Genomic DNA, 12,379 nt, shown 5'->3' on the forward strand with positions numbered 1-12,379 from the left:
GGAAGTTTTCACTGTAAGAAACCATAATAAGTCAATCTACATGGGTATTGAAGTCAATGAGGACAATGGAGAATTGAACATTTATGGCAACAAACAAAAGAATGGTTAAATGTTTAGTACAAGACTGAGCATCTGCAGAGTGACAGATTGACCGGCATACCCACAGTAAGTTCAGCCAAGTACCACTGTTGAGGAACACAGTGAACTTGAAACATATTCAGAGAAATGATGAAAGGTGATGGTCAGCAAATAGAACTACCTATGGTTGCAGCTGACAACAGTGGACTGTGGTCGATGAAAAACTTAAGCAATTGAGAAAACGCTGGAAACCTGCGGCAGGTCAGCTTTCTGCTGGGGAGAGGGAAAATAGTTAAGGTTTCAGGCCAGTGTCCTCCCATCAGGGCAATGATTAGCTTAGAAATTTGAAGTTAGTCTGGAAAGAGATGTTTAGTAAGGAGGCATCAAAATATTGTGACAATAAGAAGTAGGAGAATTGACAAGCTGAATGGCTGAATTCTGCTCCTATGTTTTATGGTCTAATGGACTTGTGAGTACTCATTCAAGATTCCTTAAAGGTTAACTTGCAGGTTGAATTGATGGTAAGGAAGGCAAGTGCAATGTTAGCATTCATTTGGAGAGGATACAAAATAGAAAGGCAGACATGTAATGCTGAACCTTTATAAGGGATCATGAGTTTTGGGCCCCTAGTCTAAGAAAGGATCTGCCGGCATAGAAGAGTCCAGAGGAGGTTTGTGAGAATAATCCCAGGAATGAAATGGTTGATATTCCATATGCGGAGCATTTGAATGCTCTGGGCCAGTACTCGCTGGAGTTTAGAAGAATGAGGAGCAGGGGGATCTCGTTGAAACCTATTGAAAATTGAAAGGATTGAATAAATTAGATGTGGAGAAGATGTTTCCTACAGTGGGGGACTGTAGGACTAGAGGTGGTCAATCAAGTATGCTCCGTCATTTCATCATGGCTGATTTATTAACCATCTCAACCCCTTTCTCTTGCCTTTTCCCAATAAACTTTGATACCTGATTAATCAAGAAAGTACCACCCTCTGCCTTAAATATACCCAATGACTTGACCCACAAAGCCATCTGGAACAAAGAATTCCACAGATTCACCACTCTCTGGCTAATGAAATTTTTCTTCATCCCTGGTCTAAATAAACGTCCCTCAATTCTGAGGCCGTGCCCTCTGGTCATACAATCCCCCAATATAGGAAGCATTGTCTCCACATCCAATCAATTCAGAACCTTTCAATTTTTGATAAGTTTCAGTGAGAACCACCTCTTCCATTCTTCTAAACTCCAGTGAATACAGGCCCAGAGCATTCAAACACTCTTCATATTGTATGTTAACTCTTTCATTCCTGGGATCATTCTCGTGAACCTCCTCTAGACTCTCTCCAAATGCTAGTACATCCTTTCTTAGATAAGGGCCCCAAAACTGCTCACGATACTCCAAGTGTGGTCTGGCCAATCCCTTATAAAGCTTCAGCATTACACCTTTGCTTTCGTATTTTAGTCCTCGCAAAATGAATGCTAACATTGCACTTGGCTTCCTTACCACCAACTCAACCTACAAGTTAAACTTTAAGGAATCCTGCAGGAGGACTCTCAAGTCCATAAGAAATAGGAGTAGAATTAGGCCATTCAGCCCATCGAGTCTGCTCCACCATTCCATCATGGCCGATTCTGGATCCCACTCAACCACATACATCTGCCTTTTCACCATATGCTGACCAATCAGGACTTGTCCTTCTCTGCAGTCTCTGGCAGAGCATTCCACAAATACACTACTCTCTGGCTAAAAAAAATTCCTCCTTACCTCTGTTCTTAAAGATTGTCCCTCAGTTTTGAGGCTGTGCTCTCTAGTTCTGGATATCCCCACCAGAGGAAACATCTTCTCCACAACAACCCTATCTAGTTCTTTCAACATTCAGTAGGTTTCAATGAGATCCTCCCACACTCTTCTGAATTCCAGTGAGTACAGCCCTAAATCTTCCAAATGCTCCTCATATGTTACCTTCATGAACCTCCTCTGGACTATCTCCAAAGACAACACTTCCTTTCTGAGATATTGACCCCAGAACTGTTGACAGTATTCCAGGTGTGGCCTGACTAATATCTTATAAACACTTAGCATTATCTCCTTGCTTTCATATTCTATATTCCCCTTGAAATAAATGCCAACATTGCATTTGTCTTCTTTACCACAGACTCAACCCGTAAATTAACCTTCTGGGAGTCTTGCATGAGGAAGCCTAAGTCCCTCGGCACTTTCAGTGTTTGAATTTTCTCCCCATTTAGATATTAGTCTGCACTATTGTTCCTTTTTTGAAAATGCATTATCATACACTTCTAAATGTCCCTCTGCAACTCTGATTTGTGAATTTTCTCCCCATTTACAAAATAGTCCATGCCTTTATTCCTTCAGCAAAAGTTCATGACTATGCCCTTCCCTACAGTATATTCCATTTGCCACTCCTTTGACCATTCTCCAATCTGTCCTAGTCTTTCTACAGAAACCCTCCTCCCTCAACACTACCAGTCTTCCAGCTGTCTTCATATCATCCATAAATTTGGGCATAAAGCCATCAATTCCATCATCCAAATCATTGAAAGATGAGGGGTGATCAATAAGTTTGTGGCTTAAGGTAGATGGAGTCAATTTTAGAAAATCTAGCACATGTATTTTTCAACATAGTCCCCTCCTACATGTACACACTTAGTCAGTGGTCATGGAGCATACGGATCTTGGACCTCCAGAAAGTGTCCACAGATGGGTGATTGATAAGTTTGTGGCCTATGATAGAAGGAGATGAGTTATACAGCTCTCATTACATCCACATGCAGTTCAATTCTTTGAGTGATTATGCAGAAAGTTTGAAGTTAATAATTCATCTCCTTCTTCCTTCAGCCACAAACTTATCAACCACCCCTGATGAGATATTAACTTCAAACTTTCTGCATAATCACTCAAAGAATTTCAGATTCAGATCCAGTTTATTGTCATTTAGAAACCACAAATGCAATGCAGTTAAAAGATGAGACAATGTTCCTCCAGAATGATATCACAAAAGCACATGACGAAACAGACTACACCAGAAAGTCCACATAACGTTTGGCAATCCCTAATCCAGAGTCCGGAGAGGCTGCTGCATATTAATATCACACTACCATCTTAGCGCGTTCCCCGGAAAGGAGCTCCAATCTCACCAGACAGAACAAGACCAAAAACTTAAAGCTACAAGACCTGCACAAAACCACATAGTTACAACAGTGCAAACAATAGCATAATTGATAAAAACAGACCATGGGCACAGTGAAAATAGTCCAAAGATGTTAAAAGTCTATAAGTTCAAAAGAAACCACCACACAGTTTCCACAAGTCCTCAGGGTCCTGATAGACTCATCATCCCACGCCGGCGGCAGAAGGGAATACCCCCGCTATGGACTTCCATGGCGCTGCCTGACTCAGCCTCGCAGACGCAGCACACAATGGAAGCTCCATCGAAACCAGCCTCGCAGACACAGCACACAGTGAAAGTGCCCTGACCACAGCGGACTCCGAGTCCGTCGAACCTCTGAGCCACCGACCATCCCCTCTGGCATAGCTTCTCCAAGCACCATCCTCTGCCGAGCGTATTAGAATTGAACTGCATGTGCATATAACAAGAGCTGTATAACTCATCTCCTTCTACCTTAGGCCACGAACTTATCAATCACCCCTGCCGTGGACACTTTCTGGAGGTCCAAGATCCATATGCTCCATGACCACTGGCCTAAATGTGTAGATGTAGGAGGGGACTATATTGAAAAATAAATGTGCTAGGTTTTCTAAAATTGACTCCTCCTACCCTAGGCCACAAACTTATCAATCACCCCTCGTACAACGTGAAAAGAAACGGACCCAACACCAACCCCTGCAGCACACCAATAGCCACCCAGGAAAATCACCATTTATTCTCACTCTTTGCCTCCTTCCAGTCAGATGATCCTTTACCCTGACCTTTCATGTCAGGCTGTCTGAAAATCCAAATAAACAACATCCGCTGACTCTTCTTTATATATCCTGACTGTTATTTCCTCTAAGAATTCCAATAGATTTGTCAGGCATGGTTTCCGCTTTAGAAAACCATGCTGAATTTGGTCAATTTTATCACGTGCCTCCAAGTCCCCTGAAACCTGATCCTTAATAATAAACTCCAATATCTTTCCAACCACTGAAGTCAGGCTAACTGGCCTAAAATATCCTTTTTCCTGCTTCCCTCCCTTCATTAAGAGCAGAGTGACAGTTGAAATTTTCCAGTTCTCCGGAATCATTCCAGAATCTTGTGATTCTTGAAAGATCATTACTAATGCCTCCACAATCTCTTCACCCAACTCTTTTAGAACCCTGGGGTGTAGTCCAGGTGACTTAACTGCCTTCAGTCTTTCCAGCTTCCCAAGCACCTTCTCCTTAATAATTGCAATGACAGTCACTTCAATCCGTTCTAGTACATTTCCCGTAATACCACTCCTCTTATTTTGTTAAGCAGACTCGTGTGGCACCTTGCATTTCTGGCATTCTGCTAGTGTCTTCCACAGTGAAGACCGATAAAAAATAATTATTAAGTTCTTCTGCCATTTCTTTGTCCACTGTTACTACATCGCCAGTGTCATTTTCCAATGGTGTGATTTGCAGTCATCTCTCTTTTATATCTGCAAAATCTTCTTGTATCCTCTTTGATAATATTGGCTAGATTACCTTCATATTTTATCCTTTAACTTTTTATCACTTTTATAGTTGCCTTTTGTTGGTTTTAAAAGCTTTCCAATCCTTTAACTTCACACTAGCTTTTGCTATGTTATATGCCCTCCCTCTTGTGTTTATGCTGTCTTTGTCACCCCTTGTCAGCTATGATTGCCTCATCCGCCCTTTAGAATACTCCTTCATCTTTGGGCTGTATCTTTCCTGTGCCTTCCAAGTTGCCCCTAGAAACCCCAGTCATTGCTGTTTTGCCATCATCCTTGCTGCTGTCCCTTTCCAATCAGCTTTGGCTAGCTCCTCCTCATGCCTTTGTAGTTCCCTTTACTCCACTGTAATACTGGTACATCTGATTTTAGCTTTTTCTTCTCAAGCTGCAGAGTGAATTCTATTATATTATGATCACTGTCTCATAAGGGTTCCTTTACCTTAAGTTTCCTAATCAAATCTGAGACATTATATAGCACCTCATCCAGAACTGATGTTTCCCTAGTGGGGTCAACCAAAAACTGCTCTAAAAAGCATCTCATATGCATTCTACAAATTCCCTTCTATTGGGATCCAGCACCAAATGGATTTCCCCAAACTTCTCGCATATTGAAGTTCCCCATGATCCTCACAACATTGGTCTTCTTACATGTCTTTTCTATCTCCCATTGTAATCCTGGTTACTGTTCAGAGGCTTGTGTATAATTCCTGTCAGGGTCTTTTTACCCTTGCAGTTTCTTAACTTTACCCACAAGGATTCTGTATCTTCAGATATAAATGTGACCTCTTTCTAAGGACTTGATTTTATGTTTTACCAAGAAAGGCCTCTGTTTGCCCGCTTGTCCTTTCAATATAATATGTATCCTTGGATGTTAAGCTCCTAACTGTGATCAGCCATGAGCCAGAGATGCCCATGGGATCATACCTGCCAATCTCTAACTACGCCACAAGGTCATCTACCTCATTCCATATACTGTGTGCATTCAAGTGCAACATCTTCAGTCCTGTGTTCACCACTCTTTCTGATTTTGGCTTCCTTTTACACTAACTCATTCCATTTGCTGACAACCTCACTACTCATGACAGCTGGTTGTAAACCACCTGGCTCATCCTCAGCTTTTCACTCTGGTTCCCACCCCCCTGCCAAATTAGTTTAAAACTTCCCCGACTGCTCTAGTAAACCTTTGTGAGGATATTAGTCCCCCTCGGATTCAGGTGTAGCCTATCCTTTCTGTATAGGCCAAGCCTTCCTCAGAAGAGATCCCAGTGATCCAGAAATCTGAAACCTTAACCCCGTCAGCCACACTTTCATCTGCCAAATCATCCAATTTTTACCCTTACTGGCATGTGGCACCTAGGCAGACTTTCACAGATTACTACCTTGGAGGAACACACACAAAATGCTGGTGGAACACAGCAGGCCAGGCAGCATCTGTAGGAAGAAGTACTGTCGACATTTCAGGCCGAGATGAGGTCCTGCTTTTCAGCTTTCCACCTAACTCACAATATTCTCTCTTCAGGACCTCCTCCCTTTTCCTACCGATACGTACCATGACTTCTGGCTGTTAACCCACCCCCTTTAGACCCAATCTAAGACATCACTGACCCTGGTATCTGGGAGGCAAAGTATCATTTGGGTGTCTCTTTCATGTTCACAGAATCTGCTTTCTACTCCTCTAATTATGGAATCCCTTATCACCACTGCACTCCTAATCTAACCCCTTCCTATTTGAGCCACAGAGCCAGACTCAGTGCCAGAGATATGGTCATTGCAGTTTCCCCCGGAAGGTAATCACCACCCCACCTCCAAAGTGGTCAACTTATTACTGAGGGGAACAGCTACAAGGGTACTCTGCACAGACTGTCTATTCCTTTTCCTTCTCCTGACGGTCACCCAGGAGCCTACCTCCTGCAGCTTGGGGGTGTCTACTTCCCTGTAGCTCCTATCTATCAGCTCCTTATGCACTTTAGTAAACTATTTAAGAACTTTTTAAAAGCTAATTATTAATGCTTTTTGGGAGGGTGATTTTAGATGCATATCATATTTATACTGAGTTAAATACTGTATGTAATTAGTTTTGCTAAAATAAGTGTATGGGACACTGAAAAAATGTTGAATTTCCCCTTGGGGATGAATAAAGTATCCATCTATCTATCTATCCTCATTCTCCCGTGTGAGCCAAAGGTCATCGAGCTGCATCTCCAGTTCCTTTACACAGTCTCTAAGGGGCTTTAGCTTGATGCCCTTCATGCAGATAAAGATCAGGGAGACTGAAGGTCCCCTAGATTTCCCACATCTCACACAAGCAACAGACCACTACATCTGGATCCATTGTCAGTGCATTGGCTATGTACAAACAACATTAAAAACCTGACTAGATACATTATTACTTCCTTTCTTTGTACCTCCGCCTACAAGCTGTGTCTTTGTGCTGTCTGTGTGATTGCCTCAAGATCACATCATCTACTGTTTTAAGGTTATCTGAGTAGCCAATGCAACCAATAGTCATGTAGCCTCAGAAAAGAGAAAATTGGCTTGTGGGCTTTATTGTGGAGGTACAGTTGTTGTGTAATTAACATTTTAATAGTATTTGAGTAATCTTGTGTATGTATATGTATATATATATATGGTTTAATTAAGCATCTTTGTTTAAATAATTAATTTTGGGTTATATGTTAACACACATTAATTGCATATATCATCACACTATGTGTGCACCTCGCTGAAAGTAAAGACAAAGTTACTTTGTACTTTGGACTCGGTCTCCTTCTCTGAATTAGTTTAATGCTTTTAAGATACAAACCATAACATGTACAAAATTTCACAAATTTATCAGTGTGCAGAATGCTAATAATGCTCTGATTATGTGGGGGAAAAGAAGCTGTCCAGCTGAATGGATCCACAGATAGGATCAACCTCATAATCCCCACACAGAGACTAGAATGGATCCACAGATACTATCAACCTCATAATCCACACACAGAGATTAGAATGGATCCACAGATACTATCAACCTCATAACCCCCACACAGAGACTAGATTGGATCCACAGATACTATCAACCTCATAATCCCCACACAGAGACTAGAATGGATCCACAGATACTATCAACCTCATAATCCACACACAGAGACTAGAATGGATCCACAGATAGGATCAACCTCATAATCCCCACACAGAGACTAGAATGGATCCACAGATACTATCAACCTCATAATCCACACACAGAGACTAGAATGGATCCACAGATAGGATCAACCTCATAATCCCCACACAGAGACTAGAATGGATCCACAGATACTATCAACCTCATAATCCACACATAGAGATTAGAATGGATCCACAGATACTATCAACCTCATAATCCCCACACATAGAGATTAGAATGGATCCACAGATACTATCAACCTCATAATCCACACACAGAGACTAGAATGGATCCACAGATACTATCAACCTCATAATCCCCACACAGAGACTAGAATGGATCCACAGATAGGATCAACCTCATAATCCCCACACAGAGACTAGAATGGATCCACAGATACTATCAACCTCATAATCCCCACACAGAGACTAGAATGGATCCACAGATACTATCAACCTCATAATCCCCACACAGAGATTAGAATGGATCCACAGATACTATCAACCTCATAATCCACACACAGAGACTAGAATGGATCCACAGATACTATCAACCTCATAATCCCCACACAGAGACTAGAATGGATCCACAGATACTATCAACCTCATAATCCCCACACAGAGACTAGAATGGATCCACAGATACTATCAACCTCATAATCCACACATAGAGATTAGAATGGATCCACAGATACTATCAACCTCATAATCCCCACACAGAGACTAGAATGGATCCACAGATACTATCAACCTCATAATCCCCACACAGAGACTAGAATGGATCCACAGATACTATCAACCTCATAATCCCCACACAGAGATTAGAATGGATCCACAGATACTATCAACCTCATAATCCCCACACAGAGACTAGAATGGATCCACAGATAGGATCAACCTCATAATCCACACACAGAGACTAGAATGGATCCACAGATACTATCAACCTCATAATCCACACACAGAGACTAGAATGGATCCACAGATACTATCAACCTCATAATCCCCACACAGAGACTAGAATGGATCCACAGATACTATCAACCTCATAACCCCCACACAGAGATTAGAATGGATCCACAGATACTATCAACCTCATAATCCCCACATAGAGATTAGAATGGATCCACAGATACTATCAACCTCATAATCCACACATAGAGATTAGAATGGATCCACAGATAAGATCAACCTCATAATCCACACATAGAGATTAGAATGGATCCACAGATACTATCAACCTCATAACCCCCACACAGAGACTAGAATGGATCCACAGATACTATCAACCTCATAATCCCCACACAGAGACTAGAATGGATCCACAGATACTATCAACCTCATAATCCCCACACAGAGACTAGAATGGATCCACAGATACTATCAACCTCATAATCCACACACAGAGACTAGAATGGATCCACAGATACTATAAACCTCATAATCCACACACAGAGATTAGAATGGATCCACAGATAAGATCAACCTCATAATCCACACATAGAGATTAGAATGGATCCACAGATAAGATCAACCTCATAATCCACACAGAGATTAGAATGGATCCACAGATAAGATCAACCTCATAATCCACACATAGAGATTAGAATGGATCCACAGATACTATCAACCTCATAATCCCCACACAGAGACTAGAATGGATCCACAGATACTATCAACCTCATAATCCACACATAGAGATTAGAATGGATCCACAGATACTATCAACCTCATAATCCACACATAGAGATTAGAATGGATCCACAGATACTATCAACCTCATAATCCACACACAGAGATTAGAATGGATCCACAGATACTATCAACCTCATAATCCCCACACAGAGACTAGAATGGATCCACAGATACTATCAACTTCATAACCCCCACACAGAGACTAGATTGGATCCACAGATAAGATCAACCTCATAATCCCCACACAGAGACTAGAATGGATCCACAGATACTATCAACCTCATAATCCACACACAGAGATTAGAATGGATCCACAGATACTATCAACCTCATAATCCACACACAGAGATTAGATTGGATCCACAGATACTATCAACCTCATAATCCCCACACAGAGACTAGATTGGATCCACAGATATGATCAACCTCATAACCCCCACACAGAGACTAGATTGGATCCACAGATAAGATCAACCTCATAATCCCCACACAGAGACTAGAATGGATCCACAGATACTATCAACCTCATAATCCACACATAGAGATTAGAATGGATCCACAGATACTATCAACCTCATAATCCCCACACAGAGATTAGAATGGATCCACAGATACTATCAACCTCATAATCCACACATAGAGATTAGAATGGATCCACAGATACTATCAACCTCATAATCCACACACAGAGATTAGAATGGATCCACAGATACTATCAACCTCATAATCCACACATAGAGATTAGAATGGATCCACAGATACTATCAACCTCATAATCCACACACAGAGATTAGAATGGATCCACAGATACTATCAACCTCATAATCCACACACAGAGATTAGAATGGATCCACAGATACTATCAACCTCATAATCCACACACAGAGATTAGAATGGATCCACAGATACTATCAACCTCATAATCCACACAGAGACTAGATTGGATCCACAGATATGATCAACCTCATAACCCCCACACAGAGACTAGATTGGATCCACAGATAAGATCAACCTCATAACCCCCACACAGAGACTAGATTGGATCCACAGATAAGATCAACCTCATAATCCCCACACAGAGATTAGTGAAGATCTGTCACACAATTATTGATAAAATAGTGGCTTTCAATAGTGTTGAAAGTTAATAGCTGTTCAGTTGTTCTCTTTGTATGCTCATTTTATATTTTGGCAGAGAACCCGTGCAGACTATTAGTGTCACTTCTGGAACACCTTAAAATTAATGGCTGGATGATCACCAGCGGTACACACCCTTATTGCTGATACGCTCAGGCATGGATTAGGCAGCCTGCCAGGACAACAGAGGTGTGGCAAACCCCTGTGGAATTTCAAATATGGAATAATCACTTGAAGAAGATTAGTGTCAGCCGATAGCAGGTTGTGCTTGACCTAATTAATTGAATACTAAATTAATTGAAAGAATTAAAATGATAAAGAATTATCTGTTGTTGAATTTTATGCAGGCTATGAAAATATAAGCATTTGCTGAAGTGCAACATTGAAGACTCATGTCCGTGGGAATGATGCTTATTATCTGAGAAATAAAGTCAATTAGATACACAGAAAGCTGGAAGATTGGGAAAGAAGGGCAAAATGAGAGGAAACCTTTCATTAAAAAGCTATGGTGCTTTTGGCACCATTCTTGTTTATCAGAAATATCCAGATTAGGTGTTGACAGAAAACATAAAATTGTAAAATAATAATTCAGAGAGTCTGTCCAAATACTACTTTGGTGGTCTAAGGATTTTATTTCCATTTTGAAAGTTCAGAAAAAGTGAAATCACTGCAACTTCAAAACATTAAACTAATTCAAAGGAAAGCAAGAGAGCCACAAGATACGAGTCTTAGTATGTGTTTACTTTAAATGAGTCATGCACATATCATGTGGTAGCATCATGACATATGCAATTCGCTTACTTTTACATATGACTCGTAATGAATTATATAAACAATAAAAAACAATTAGTCAAACAATATCTGCAAAATGACGCAAGTACTACTGAAATATTAAATATACAACAGGTACCAATTTAGAAGGACCATCGAATTGAGAAAAAAAATTCTTCCATACTAGAATTTTGATTCAGTTTACGTGAGGAGGAAACCAAGAAGATTTTTAAAGGCAGCATGGTCAAGACTGTGTATCTGAACTTTGGTCAGGCATTCGACTCTATCCTGTGTGATAGCTTATCCAAAAGGTCAAGACAAATCGGATCCAATGCAAGCTGATGAATAGGATCCAAAATCAGACCTGGTGAGGAGAAGCAGAAGGTCAGGAATGTGGGGTAGGCGGATGATTTTCTGACTGGTTTACTGATCAGTGCAGTACACAGGGGTTGGTGCTGGGACTCTTGTTGCTTGTAATATTACAACTTGGATGTGTATGTAAGAGTTATGATTTGTAAGTTTGCAGATGACACAAAAATTGTTGGTGCTATGGACAAAAATATTTAAGGAATGTTAATGAACAGAGAGATCAAAGAGTCCAAATCTTTCATGTCAACATGGGTCAAAAAGGTGGTGGAGAATGTATACGGCATTCTTGTTTTAAAACATAGAAAACCTATAGCATAATACAGGTCCTTCGGCCCACAATGCTGTGCTGAACATGTACTTACTTTAGAAATTACCTTGGGTTACCCATGGCTCTCTATTTTTCTAAGCTCCATGTACCTATCCAGGAGTTCTTAAAAGACCCTATTGTATCCACCTCCACCACTGTCGCTGGCAGCCCATTACAAACACTCACCACTCTTTGCATAAAAAACT

The sequence above is a fragment of the Hypanus sabinus genome, chromosome 6, assembly GCF_030144855.1.
Source record: "Hypanus sabinus isolate sHypSab1 chromosome 6, sHypSab1.hap1, whole genome shotgun sequence".
NCBI classification, from domain to species: Eukaryota; Metazoa; Chordata; class Chondrichthyes; order Myliobatiformes; family Dasyatidae; genus Hypanus; species Hypanus sabinus.